We start from the raw sequence: 15,590 nt of genomic DNA on the forward strand, positions 1-15,590 counted from the left end.
ATGACAATCATGAAGCTTAACATAGAATTTGTCAAAGGATATGTTTGAATGGTTTTGTGCTTCCTTGTCTTCAACCACTATTGTGTAGAGTCTTGGTCTTGTAGAGATTGCTCAAGATGTGAGTGAGTCGCAATCTCATGGAATTAGATTCAACCAAGCACCTACATGGGTTAGACAACATGCAAGGTGCAAATATATCCAAGACATAAGATAGTTATCATCAGAGATACATCATGGATTAGTTATAAGCTCATGTCTTGCATGTATCCAATGGAGTTTCTACTCCAAGTTCGAAGCATCAATGATGTTCAATTCTCCTCTCAACCTGCAAAACACTTTCTCATCAAGCGGTTTAGTGAATATATCCGCTAATTGCTTATCGGTGTGAACATGCTTAAGATTGATGTCACCCTTAGCAACATGATCTCGAATGAAATGATGGCGAACTTCAATATGCTTAGTTCGAGAATGTTGTACAGGATTATGACCAATTTTGATAGCACTTTCATTGTCACAAAGCAGTGGAACATGTTTCACATAAATCCCATAATCTTTAAGAGTTTGGGTCATCCAAAGTAATTGAGCACAACATGAACCAGCGGCAATGTATTCCGCTTCGGCGGTGGATAAGGATACCGAGTTTTGTTTCTTGGAAGACCAAGACACAAGAGATCTACCAAGAAATTGACAAGTACCCGAAGTGGACTTTCTATCAACCTTGTCTCCGGCATAATCTGAGTCGGAATAGCCAACAAGATCAAAAGAAGACCTCTTAGGATACCTAATGCCAAAATTTGGTGTATGGATTAAATATCTCACTATCCTTTTCACAGCCTTAAGATGACAATCTTTAGGAGCAGCTTGATATCGTGCACACATGCACACACTTAGCATAATATCGGGACATGAAGCACATAGGTAGAACAATGAACCAATCATAGAGTGATAAACCTTTTGATCAACAAGTTCGCCATCTTTGGTCAAATCATTATGTCCACTAGTAGGCATGGGTGTAGACATACCTTTGCATTCTTGCATATTGAACTTCTTGAATAAGTCCTTGGTGTACTTTGTTTGAGAGACAAATGTACCTTCCTTAGTTTGCTTGATTTGTAACCCGAGAAAGAATTTGAGTTCGCTCATCATAGACATCTCAAACTTCTCTGACATTAGCTTTCCAAACTTTTCACTAAAGAGAGGGTTAGTTGAACCAAATATGATGTCATCAACATAAATTTGGCATACAAATAGTTCTCCATTAACCTTTTTAGTAAAAAGAGTAGAATCAATTTTACCAATTTCAAAACCACTTGTAGTAAGGAACTTGGTCAAGCATTTATACCATGCTCTAGGAGCTTGTTTAAGACCATAAAGAGCTTTGTGAAGTTTGTAAACATGATTTGGTTTCTTAGGATTGACAAAGCCGGGAGGTTGTTTGACATAAACTTCCTCCTCTATTTCTCCATTTAGAAAAGCACTTTTAATGTCCATTTGGTACAAGGTGATATTATGGTGATTAGCATAGGCAAGTAAGATGCGAATGGACTCAAGTCTAGCAACGGGAGCATACGTCTCACCATAGTCCATACCTTCGACTTGTGTGTATCCTTGGGCTACGAGACGTGCTTTGTTGCGGACCACTTGTCCATCTTCATCTTGCTTGTTGCGAAACACCCATTTGGTACCAATGATGTTGTGGTTGTTGTCGGGCTTCTCAACCAATGTCCAAACTTGGTTTCTCTCAAAATTATGTAGCTCTTCATGCATAGCGTTTATCCAATCCGGATCTTCCAATGCTTATTCAACCTTCATTGGTTCAAAGCTAGAGATGAATGAATAGTTTTCACAAAAGTTAGCTAAACGAGTTCTTGAGCGAGTGATTCTCCCGGTTTGTATATCATTGAGGATTTGCTCGACTGGATGATCTTTGGAAATTCTTGCTCGAACTCATGAGAGCTTTTGCTTGGGTCTTCGTTGAACATCTTCTTCATCTTGTTCTTCTTCTTGGCCTTCTTCATTGTTGACGTCGTCGTTCTCTTGTCGTGGTGGAGAAGGAGGTTGTTGATGTTCATCTTGACATACTTCCTCGTTTTCTTCATCTTGGTGTGTCCCACTTGTGGATGCTTCCGTGTCGATTCTTGGTTCACCTTGTTGTGAAGTAGAAGCTTCTACTTGGACGGATGAAGTACTCTCCTTCACCTCCGTTGGACGAATTTTGCCAATGGACAAGTCTTGAATTGCTTCCGAAGGGTCTTTGTCTCCTACATCAATTGGCAATTGCTCTACTTGCGAGCCATTAGATTCATCAAACTTCACATCTACCGTCTCTTCAACCTTTCGGGTGAAATTGTTGTAGACACGGTAAGTGTGAGAGTTTGAGCCATAACCAAGTAGAACACCTTCATGAGATTTAGGAGCAAACTTTGAACGACGATGCTTATCAAGAATGTAGCACTTTGAGCCGAATACTCGAAAGTATCCAACTTGAGGCTTGTTACCAGTGAGCAGCTCGTATGCCCTCTTGCCGAGTAGCTTGTGAAGATATAAGCGATTTGTTGCGTGACAAGCTGTCTCAATCGCTTCTGCCCAAAAGTGCTTTGGCGTCTTGTATTCATCAAGCATCGTTCTTGCCATTTCGATGAGCGTCCGGTTCTTCCTCTCAACAACTCCATTTTGTTGAGGTGTGTACGTAGCCGAGAACTCGTGTGAAATCCCTTCTTCGTCAAGAAAGGTGTCCACATTTGCGTTCTTGAACTCCATTCCGTTGTCACTCCGAACCTTATTGATCTTCACATCAAACTGATTTTGGGCCTTCCTAGCGAAGTTTCTGAAGATCTTCTGGACCTGCGACTTGTCATTAAGAAAGAACACCCACGTAAATCTTGAAAAATCATCAACTATAACTAGACCAAAAGAATTTCCACCGAGACTCTTGTAGGCGTTGGGACCAAAAAGATCCATGTGAAGCAGCTCGAGTGGCCTCCTTGTGGTCATGATGTTCTTCACGGGATGTCTTCCTCCAACCTGTTTACCTGCTTGACAAGCACTGCAAAGTCTATCCTTATCAAATATGACATCGCTAACTCCAAGGATATGATTTCCTTTAATAAGCTTGTCAAGGTTTCTCATGCCAACGTGACCTAGTCGTCTATGCCACAACCAACCTTTTGAGGATTTAGCAACAAAGCAAGTTTTAGGTTGTGCCTTTTTAGAGAAATCGACAATGTAAAGATCACCTCTACGCATACCCGTAAAGACCATTTTATGATTGTCTCGACGAAATACTTGGCAATCTACCTCAGTAAATAGGACATTCAAACCAAAATCAGCAAGTCTAGATACTGAAAGTAAGTTGTAGCCAAGAGATTCAACGAGCATGACATTTTGAATGGAACTATCATGTGAGATGGCCACCTTACCAAGGCCAACCACTTTACCCTTTGAATTATCACCAAAGGTGACATATTTTCGAGGGTCGTTGTTTTCAGCAAGTTCAAGGAACATCTCTTCATCTCCGGTCATATGATCAGTGCATCCACTATCAAGGACCCATTCCTTTCCTCCTGATTCATATCCCCGAAGATTTGCCATAAGACCAAAATGTCTCATTGCATTATCAAGATCGGAGCCACTATCATCATCATCATAATATTCATGTTCATCATGATCTTGTGACTCATCATTTCCTAGAGAGGGTAATTCATTAGATAGATGATCAAAGTGGTTACTTTTATGAATTCTTATAGCTTTGAGTATGATATCATTAATGATTCCAACATCTCCTTTAGCATGCTTAAGATTGGCAAGTTCAAGAAGACATTTACCAAAACTAGGATCACTAGAGTTCATCTTACTCAAGGCAATAGATTTATGGAGAATTTCATCCAAAGTTTTCAACGAGTAACTGGGAAACCGTTCCTCAAGAAATTTCCATATAGTATAGGCGCAATTTTGAGTAGGCAAACTAGCAATCAAATCTTTGGGCAAACCACTAATGATGAGCTCAATAGTTCTAAGATTGCGAATCATGTCAATATCTTCATCTAGGGTAGGATGCAAGGGATCAATATGGGGTGCACAAGGGCTAGTAATATACTTGTTCAAATGATATTGATTGAAGATTACAAGCATCTCATTTTTCCACTCATGAAAATACTTTCCATCAAGAATAGGCACTCTATGTCTAAGACTCCCTAGAGTAGACACATCCATCTTCCTCCAATGGTGATTAAACCAAGGCAATGGAGACCAAAGCTCTGATGCCACTTGTAGGATCTAGAAGTAGATGTGTCTAAAGGGGGGGTGATTAGACACTTAGTGCAAAAGTTGCAATCTTTAAGCTTTTTCGGTTTAAGTGGGGTTTATTCACAATTTCAGCACACGCAATACATATCAAGCAAGCATGCAAAGAGTATATGAGAAGCGGAATGTAAATCATGCAACTTGCAAGAATGTAAAGGGAAGGGTTTGGAGAGATCAAACGCAATTGGAGACACGGATGTTTTTCCCGTGGTTCGGATAGGTGGTGCTATCCTACATCCACGTTGATGGAGACTTCAACCCACGAAGGGTAACGGTTGCGTGAGTCCACACAGGGCTCCACCCAAGGGCAACGGTTGCGCGAGTCCACACAGGGCTCCACCCACGAAGGGTCCACGAAGAAGCAACCACCCACAAAGGGTCCACGAAGAAGCAACCTTGTCTATCCCACCATGGCCATCGCCCACGAAGGACTTGCCTCACTAGCGGTAGATCTTCACGAAGTAGGCGATCTCCTTGCCCTTACAAACTCCTTGGTTCAACTCCACAATCTTGTCGGAGGCTCCCATGTGACACCTAGCCAATCTAGGAGACACCACTCTCCAAGAAGTAACAAATGGTGTGTAGGTAATGAACTCCTTGCTCTTGTGCTTCAAATGATAGTCTCCCCAACACTCAACTCTCTCTCATAGGATTTGGATTTGGTGGAAAGAAGATTTTGAGTGGAAAGCAACTTGGGAAGGCTAGAGATCAAGATTCATATGGTAGGAATGGAATGTCTTGGTCTCAACACATGAGTAGGTGGTTCTCTCTCAGAACATATGAGTTGGAATGGTGTGTGTGTTCTGATGGCTCTCTCACTGAATGAGAAAGAGGTGGAGGGGTATATATAGCCTCCACACAAAATCCAACCGTTACAAACAATTTACCAATCTCGGTGGGACCGAATCAGAAAACTCGGTCTGACCAAAATAGTAAACCTAGTGACCGTTAGGAATTTCGGTGGGACTGACATGCAACTCGGTAGGACCGATTCGGTTAGGGTTTGGGCATAACTAATCTCGGTGAGACCGATTACACAAACTCGGTGGGACCGAATTTGGTAATTAGCTAACCAGAGAGTTGGTCAGGCAAACTCGGTGGGACCGATTTGCTCATTCGGTGAGACTGAGTGGAACTCGGTGAGACCGAAAAGTTACAAAGGGGAAACACTGAGTTTACATTGCAATCTCGGTGGGACCGATTGCATATCTCGGTGGGACCGAGAATATTGCAATAGGTAACAGAGAGTTTGCAATCCCATCTCGGTGAGACCGAGATCCTTATCGGTAGAACCGAATTGCTAGGGTTTGGTAGTGGCTAATGACAAGTGAAACTCGGTGGCGCCGGATAGGAAGAATCGGTAGGACCGAGTTTGGCTTAGGGTTTAGGTCATATGTGGAAGTGGGAAAGTAGCTGAGGATTTTGGAGCATATCATTAAGCACATGAAGCAAGAGGCTCATTAAGCAACACCTCATCCCTCCTTGATAGTATTGGCTTTTCCTATGGACTCAATGTGATCTTGGATCACTAAAATGTAAAATGAAGAGTCTTGAGCTTGAAGCTTTAGCCAATCCTTTGTCCTTAGCATCTTGAAGGAGTTCCCACAACCTTTAGTCCATGCCACTCCATTGTTGAACTTACCTGAAACATGCTAGATAGAAATGTTAGTCCAACAAGAGATATGTTGTCATCAATTATCAAAACCACCTAGGGAGCACTTGTGCTTTCAGCCGGGGTGGAGCACCGAGTGCGGGGAGAAGGCGGACGAGCGGGCGGGGCTTGTGGGAAGCCGGCAGCCAGCCAGGCTGGCCGGGTTGCGGGGGAGCCAGCCAGCCGGATTGCAGGAAGCCAGCCAGCGCCAAGACGGCAGGAGGCCAGAACGGGCGACGCGTGGAGCCGGCCGCGGGGAGCCGGAGTGGAGCAGCCGGAGTCCGGGAGCTGGGTGGCCGGCGCGGGGGTGGCAAGGCGAAGGAGCGCACCGCGGGGGCCGGAACGGAGGACCAACACGGCGGGGTGGAGTCGGGCCGGATGGCTGCGCGCACGCGCGCGGAGCAGAGGAGCAACCGAGGCGCTGGCGTCTCGAGGGAGGGCTCGTGCTTGAGAAGCACGACGGCTTAGCCAGCCGCACGGCAGCGGCCGCGGCCGGTGGTGGTGATGCACGCATGAGGAAGCAGCAGCACAAAGCGAAGTAGCTCGGACGAAGCAGCTAGAGTATGTGTCATGTACGAGGGTGTATGAGGAATATCTGAGGCATGTCTGGCAATTATCTGGCTTGTGTCTGTCTTGCATCCGACCTATGTACAACCTTTGTGCAACTCGTATCCGGTTGATGCGTGGGTTGTGCACGCGTAGTGTATGGCTGATGGTTTGACCATTGACTGGTTGCATCTAGCTAGCTAGCATAGATGGTATATGGAGGAGCGACCCACGTTTTGGCCAAAGAAAAGTGCAGAACGGAGGGGAGCGGACGCGAACGGTGCGCGGACGAACGTGGACGACCGAAGCGAGGCCCCCCGCGCATGCCCCGCATGCGGCCAGACAGCCGGGGTCGCAATGGTGGTGATGAAGAAGGCGGCGAGGCCGGCGATGAGGGCACGCCGACCCACGCGGCCGCTTCACGGGCGGGTCGAAGTCGAGCCCCCGAGCGCTACCGAAGAGAGGGCGCCACGCTACCGCAGTGATGGCTAAGATGGTCCCGCGTGGACTGCGAAACCAGCAGTAGCGCGGTAGCATAGTACCGCCCCACGGTGGGCGCCAACTGTCGTGGTATTCTCATGGGGGGTGCAAGACGACAGATGCCACAAGGTGGCTTGAGTGTGAGGGCAAGACCGCTGCCGAAATATCCAGGGACGGGTATGCGAGTAGCACACGCTAGTTTACCCAGGTTCGGGGCTCTCCAAAGAGATAATACCCATACTCCTGCATGTCTGAGTATATCTAGTATATCTGGTACAGAGTTGCTCCTGGAGCTGTAACTGAGGTCAGTGCCGCCGGCATCTAGGCTCGTATATGCATATGGGCAAAAGTGTGTGCTTGGCCGTGGGTGGATGGATGAATGGATGTATGTGTGTGCTAGCTAGCTATCTTGCTAGCTAGCATGCATGCATGAGAGTGTGTGTGTGAGTCCATGTCCTCGTGGATGGATGGATGGAGCCTCCTTTTATAGTGTGAGCTATCTTAGAGAGTGAGCCAAGTAATGGCATGGGCAAGGCATGGTGGGTGTCATCCTTGTCCCTTGGGTCACTTCATAAATAGTGCCAGGGGACAAGTGACACTATACATGATGGCTGGGGTGACACATGAACAGTGCTCAGGTACAGCCGTCTCGTTGGTGTCTTGTCGGTGTCGGGTCGGGCTGCAATCGGCAGCTGGCTGGTTGGCGCAGTTGGCAGCCGGCTGGTCGGCGTAGTCAGCAGCCGGCAGCCAGTCGGGCAGAGCAGTCGGACGGGGTGCCGGCAAGAGCGGCCGGGCAGTCAGACTGAGGGGCTTTGCTAGCCCCGATGTCTTGAAATATTGTCTTGCCGTCTTCGGGGTACCCGTCGCCAACAACTTCGACATTTTGTGCTCGGTACAAATCTTCAGAAGGGTGATGAGACGGTGGCATTAAGGTCGTCTGGATGGGAGAATTATCCCTTGACTTATGAGCGGATAAAATATGGTGCCCTTGATCCCGTGTGAGTTTCAAGATAGCTGCAAGGTTGAAAGAGCTTGTTGCAAAGCCATCTCCCATAGAAAATGAGAACAAGAAGAAGAAGAAGAAGAAGAAGAAGAAGAAGAAGAAGAAGAAGAAGAAGAAGAAGAAGAAGAATAAGAAGATAAGACTACACCAGTAGTAGGGCATTATGGATGGATGAACTATTTCCTCTCTTGTACAAAAAAATTATTCCCTCTCGGTGTATATTGATATAGATGGACTATTTCGATGGTGTGCATTTCTTTGGAACAAGTAGTAGCGTGGGTCCGCTTGACTATAAGGAACTATTTATCCGCCTAGCTTTCTCTACTACTCCTTCCAGTGATCAGTATGCAATGCATGTGTCCGTAGACATGGCAGCTTGTCCATGGAAGCTCAACTACGGCGACCATCACGTTTCATCCACTGCCACTCGCGATTCCCACGACGCCGTTCCAACCCACGGCACCACGTCCCCCGACGTGCGCCTCACCCCTCTCGGCCACACCGCCCCTGTGCCTTTGTGTGCATGACATGTTGGCTACCTTAAATGCGGCAAGCATCAAGTTTCTACCACAGCCACACGCGATTCCCACGACGCCGCACGAACCCATGATACCACACGTCCCCCGACATGCGGCTCACCCCTCTCGGCCCCACTGCTCCTCTGGCTTCTAGAGCATTACATGTGGACCAGCCACCTATCGGGTCCACATGTTATTGACTCAAAGGCAGGTGTAGTAAGGCACTGAAGCTCAGTCCCGAGGGCCTTGAGTGGGAAATGTAACTCCTGTGCCAGGCTGGTGCTACCGCTGCACGAACTCGTGCCAAACTCGAGATTTGTTTCTTTACTATACATGCACGCAACGATTTAATGGATATTGTAATCTCAACATGTGATGGGGAGCTCTAAATTTGAATTTGAAAGTTATAAAACGAAAAGATTCAAAACAAATAAACTGGGAGAGAGGGAGTATATCGTAGGATGTGTCCCATACAAAACAAGTCCCCTGGTTTGTCACCGCGAAGATGCGGTTAGAAAGGAGCACAGTGTCTTCGTACTCGTATGGCAACAAATCGGCCGCAAACAGCATGGTCCACCTTTGACCGCCATGTGTAAGGTTCGTGCTATCTTATTCAATCTCACCGTGGTTCTATCGTACCAATTCATGCGCTGGCCCGTTGCATGGCTGATCCCAATTTTGGACAAAGGTTCTACGGGAACAGTGTCACCGTTGTAAATGTTGTGCAAATTGATGTTGGTACCCTCCCGTACATATGCAAGCCAATATCCACTCGCACCGAGCCTAACCTGTGAAACAGTGGGCAGGGGGAGAATTAGGAAATGGACACGGAAGTAGTCTTTAGAATGCATTTACTACGTGATCTAACTCATCTTACCTGCTCATCGGAGGAAATCCGAGTGCCCCTCAATGTCGGCATCTCAAGGGGCGTCAACTTGCAACTACGGCCACGCCGCGCTGGAGAGACCCCCAAGGAAACATCCTCAGGCATTCCACGGAACATCAAGATGCATTTGTATGAGTAGTTTATCTTGTGAGAGAAAAGGATGAACGAGGGAAGGCCTCTAGAGATAGATATAGACACTACTACTACCAATGTGCTGGCCCGTGTGTTGCAATGGATCCAAAGTAGTAGAATAATACTTGTTCATGTGCTTGAGATATAAACACTCTAGTATTGATATACATGTATCAGCAGACATGACATCTTGTCCATGGAAGTTGAACCACGGCGACCATCACGTTTCTTGTTTGTACCACTTCCACACCCACACGTGATTCCCACGGCGCCGCTCCAACCCTACCCGTAAGCACGATGTCCCCCGACATGGACATGGATCCTCTGACGTGGCTAGCACGATGTCCCCCGACGTGGACATGGATCCTCTGACGTGGCTAGCACTGCCTTACCCTGCCTTTCCTTCGCTGACAGGTGGGACCCACACTTGGGGGTCCCACATGTCACTGAAAGAATGGTAGGATTGTTCACCTCAGGGGATCCGCATCCCCCGATGTGCGCCTCATCCCTCTCGGCCCCACCGCTCCTCTGCCTTTGTGTGCATGACATGCAGGCTAGCTGAACTACGGAGACCATCAACTTTCTACCACAGCCATAGCCAATTGGATGCGGTTTGCCTGATCCGATGCTGTGTTCCGATCCGTACTCCCACACCATCGAATTTTCTTCCAGCGGCTATGACACATTTCGTCCCGGGCATCAATCCTCAGCTGGAGTACTTCTGTACTACAGGTAGTACCCGCCGGTGTGGCCATCTACGCCTCGTAACGCCCCGACGCCCAGTTGTGGCACCCTCGCCACGGCCACGCCACCACCGGCCGGTTTATCTCGAACGAGTGAGTCGTGAACCACACCACCACCATGAGAATGACATGTGGGCCAGCCACATTTACGGTCCGCATGTCATTGACTCATAGGCCGGGCACTAAGCCACTTAAGTTCAGTCCCGTGGGCCCCGAGAGGGAAATGTAACTCCCGCGGTAGGCCTTGTGGTGCTCCCGCCGTACGAGCTCGTGCCAAACCCGGAATTTGTTTCTTACTACTAATCCAAACTACTAGTAAGGTACACGTGCATTGCACGCAAGAGATTCTGGTGGTTTGTGCATTATGCTTTTACATGCGGAGTCTTCTAGATTCTACATGTGGCAAAATCTGGTGGAATGTAGATGATATCCAACGGCCAGTAGTGCTCGGATTTGACATATTTGTTCCGTCGGATTGGCTTCATCCAACGACCAACTTTCAAAGTTATTCACACGCTATATAGGGGGTATAGATATAGATGTGCCGGCCCATTGCAATGGATCCAGAGTATATCTATTTAGTGGAGTGCACTCTAAACACATTATCTATTTATTTTTCTCTAACCTTTCGTAGCCATGCAACCAAGCCACATAAGCTTCATGGGTGCCCCCACATAATATTATTCATACTACGTTGACTGAAAAAATATAAATCACCCAAAACAAGATCTTCCTGTTTTTTGTTCCTATGATGCTGTGCCGTGCACGTACCTACTAGTTGTATAGTGGTAGTACTAGTTGTATAGTACAAACTTGGTACTAGTAGGAGTAGAGTAGTATGGAATGCTCCTACTCTATCAACGAGCCCCATCTGACACCAAATTTCTTGGCTTCCGTGCTACAGCTAGATCTTCCCCACGTTTTTGTTTTCCAACCCGGCGGCGGGCGGGGTTCGGTTTGCCAATAGTAGGTTTGCTCAACGGTGGTCCCACATCAAAGTGAAAATGCTAGGCAACACGCCTTCCCTAAGCTATGTGCCATGTCGCACGAGTCGTGGAGTACTCCCAATTCCTGAGCGTCTATGGAGGGAGTGCAACGCGAACGCGACGTGCCTTTTCCTTTTATTAGCAATGTGCATGTGCGTTGCGACGGATCCAAAGTAGTAGAATAGTAGTACTTGTTCACAAACTTGAAAGAAATCACTCTTGTTTTGATATACTCCTAATATATTACTCCCTTCGTTCCTAAATATTTGTCTTTTTAGAGATTTCAAATGGACTATCACATACGGATTATATAGACATATTTTGACGTGTAGATTCACTCATTTTGCTCCGTATGTAGTCACTTATTGAAATCTCTAGAAAGACAAATATTTAGGAACGGAGGGAGTACTTTTCACTCAAAATATATTTCTCGGTCTATTTTGATGAGGTGAGGCAGGGATGTGGTTACTTTCAAGATAATAAGGGGTTTTCTGCGAATTCGAGCAGAGAAGTGGGCTATTGTTGCAAAAATGCCACAACTTACCTCATAGCCATTAGATGTAGATCTAATGGTCAGAAACGACGGATGGCAGACACGCCACCATCACCAACTGAGTCTTTTATAGGAGTAGTAGTAGTGAAACTTGTATAAATTGTAACAGTTTGGTTCTGCTCTTTGGCACGATCGATAGATAGAAATAACGATTGGAAATGCTAGTAGCTAGGTTGGCGCATCATCGGTTTGGTCACACGTGGTCCGACATGTTCTAGTGTTTCTAGCAAGATGCCCGCGCATTGCACAAAGTTGATGGAAAAGGTAAGCACAACTTATAAATTGACGGATGGAGTACTAGTTATAGTGATGCGTATAATTAAGCAAAGGGATCACACATGTCGGTATTGACTGGAACGAGAATGCAACAGCACAATAAGAATTAAGGCCACGATGATGATGCGGTCGCATTGGTGGTTATAGAAGGCAAGAAGCAAGATGCATCCATCAACGTACGACCTCCTCCTCCTCCTCCTCAACTTAGTGCGTCGGACCACCGACCGGCGGCTAAGGAGCGACGACTTTTGTGGCGAGGTCGAGGTGCTTCTCGGCAAAGGAATCCACGGCTTCCAGCCCTTTGAGGAAGGCCAACGTCGTAGCGTCCTCACTGACCTTGTAGATACCAATGTACACGATTTGCTCGTACATGTGGATGTGTAGGTCGACGAATTCTTGCAGGGCGAGGCGCCTAGCGGCGAGCGTGACCTCCAGGCGGACATTTTTCGTGGCATCGGCGGGCAGTCGTAGGGCCACTAGTGCTTGAAATAGGTTCCGGCCATGGAGGCCGACTAGAGTAGCAGGCAATGAGGAGCCCGGGCGCGCGGGCTGGAGGAGTACGGCGATGTCGTCCGTGAGCTTCTTGAGAAGGGTGAACTTGTTGGTGGCGGCGACGATCATCTGGTCCAACTAAGAGTCGTAGTTGGCGTCGACGGCGGCCATCTACCAGCCGGTCGCCAACACCACCTGGAGACGATCCTCGGCACCATGCCACAGGCCGGCGTCGTGGACCATCTGGCATAGCCGCTGGCCTCTCGCCTGCATCGCCGCCATGTGTCTGGAGCGAGGACTTTTGCATGTAGTGTAGGTGCTTAGGCAAATGCTTAGGTGTGTACCGTGTGGTAGATGCATTGGAATGGAGGGGCGCCTTTATATAAGGTCAAACTGCGTTGCATCCACATCGTGCATCCTCTTTTCCTGGTCCTCCTCCCATTACTTCCCTCATGCATTAATTGAAGGAGGATGCATTGGTTGTTCAACATTTCGGGAACCGCTACTCCCTCCCTCGTCTACATTAAAGCCGTATCGGGAACTGCACCAACCGCTGTCAAATCGAATAGTACTGCACCGCCCGCTGCACGCCCGGCTGAACATGCCTCCTCGCCTCCATTAAACCCGCATGCAAACCAGAAACCTACTCCGGCCACACGTCTGTTCATGAGCGGGCCAGAATTAAACGCAACACCGGCCGAGCTCCTCCCGTCCGCCCTCAGTTTAAATGAGGCCAGACACCGGCCAAGCTCCTACCATCCGCCCTCTATTTACATGAGGCCAGACAGACAGCGGGCAAGAACCGCACCCCTCCATCGCTCCCCCATCTCCTCCTTCACCAGTTTCTCCACTTTCTGATGGTCTCCGAGGAGCTGTTCTCCAGAATATTACCCGGCTGGGTGGCCCGCCGAGCCCTCCGTATACGGGCGAGGCCGCTCGGTGCTTCACCAACCTCACTTGGCCCGACGGAGCCAGTTGCCGCCCCAAGCAGGCGCATGGTTTAGAAACTCGCCGCTCCAGTTCAGCTCGGTGAGGAGTGGCGAGTTGCTCCACACCGGCACGGCGACGAGCACACCGGTATGGACGTTGTCACTGCCGGGTCGTACCGCGCCACCAGTGTCTGTGGGTGCACCTCCCGTGCCTACGGCAGCGCCATGCAGGCAGAGACAGAAGCTGGGTGCATGGAGAGCGACGAGTCGGTGGCCAGCTTCTCCGTGTCCGCCACCATCATCGAGGAGAAGTAGAACACGGGAGGCCGCCGCCACTTGGGTCCCATGAAGGCCACCGCCGAGGCGACGACTATGCATTCAGGTGGTTTCTTTGCTGCTTCATCTCTTCCGAGGACCTTCGTCGACCCCGCAAGTGTTTGCCAGACATGAGGAAGACAAAGGGATCCGCGGGCAGCCATTTAGATTATGTACTCCCTCTCTAGGTGGCGGGAAATATTTGTTCTAAGAATGGATAAATTGTATGTATCTATAACTAAAATAAGTCTAGATACATCCATTTCTAGGACAAGTATTTCCAGCCGGAGGGAGTATTAATTATACCAAGAGAGCCGGATTGGCACCGCTTAGTTCATGTAAATGTAATGAAATCTGTCATGTTTATATGAAGATACGGCTTTTATGCGAAATCCTTCATGCTTATATGAAATCAGTCCGTGTTTGCACGAATTTCATCTGGTTGGTTAGAGTTGTGAAAATGTATGTCGCTGGCGTTTGATGTCGTCCTCCGCGGAAGGAAGCGGGAGGAAATTTGCCGGCCGCTGTTGGAGATGCTCTTATGCTGGAAATAATAGAGTGACATCCAATCCATTTGAGTTAATTGCATGTATGATTGTCCCTCTATAAAAAGTTAATTGCATGTATAGTGTACACGTGACTTGCAGGGTGGCTATAGCTTTATACAGAAAGTTAAAAAGAAACAAGTCCATCAGTAATCTTGTATTCTAAGTACTCTGTGGGTTCCACTGTCAGTACAGTGGCGAAAGAAGTATATACTATTAAATAAGTGATATATAATATAAAAAATCTAAAGTTAAAGACATAATTCGAACTCATGTCATCGCGTTGCGAGCATCCGGCGCTAACCAATCCAGCACATTTTTGTTGTAGACCATGCTGGAGATATATCTCCATGTCTACTCTTATACTCATCCGTTCCTAAATACTCCCTCCGTTCCCAAATATAATACCTTTTAGGGATTCACTATAGACTATATACGGAGCAAAATGAGTGAATCTACACTCTAAAGTATGTCTATATACATCTGTATGTAGTTTATAGTAGAATCTCTAAAAGGTCTTATATTTAGGAACGGAGGGAGTATTTGTCTTTTTCAGATTTCAAATGGACTACCACATACGGATGTGTATGTAGACATATTTTAGAGTGTAGATTCACTCATTTTGCTCCATATGTAGTCACTTGTTGAGATCTCTAAAAGACAAATATTTAGGAACGGAGGGACTAGAAAACAGAGTTGGTGATGATGGTGTGCATGTCAACCTGCAATATAGGCCGTCGGATTTATATCTAATGGATAGGAAGGAAACTACGCCAATTTTGCAAAAATATACCCACACCCCTCTCCATGTTCGCAAATACGGCCTTCCCTCGTTCATCCTTTTCTCTCACAAGATAAACTACTCATACAAATGCATCTTGATGTTCCGTGCAACACACGGGCATCTAGCTAGTTCTTTTAAAATAGTTACTGCGATAATTGGGTTGAAGTGATATATTTTATGTCTACCCTGAATGATTTCAGATTCACTAGTAGTAACAAAGAAAAGGTTGCCTTGTTAATTAATAGAAAACAGGGTGAAAACTATCACATGAGGCCGGTAAAAAGGAGGCACACTGGGTTCAGTGTCATCGTCACTACAGTTGTGCACGCGCGAGAAGTCTACATCTCGAGGGGGCTACTGAGCGAGGCATAGAGACACAATCTTCGCGAGAGAAACCAATTGACAGATTACGATCAGATCGAGTTGTTACCCTTCTGATGTCATTGTTG

The sequence above is a fragment of the Triticum aestivum genome, chromosome 5A (genome assembly GCF_018294505.1).
Source record: "Triticum aestivum cultivar Chinese Spring chromosome 5A, IWGSC CS RefSeq v2.1, whole genome shotgun sequence".
Taxonomy (NCBI): domain Eukaryota; kingdom Viridiplantae; phylum Streptophyta; class Magnoliopsida; order Poales; family Poaceae; genus Triticum; species Triticum aestivum.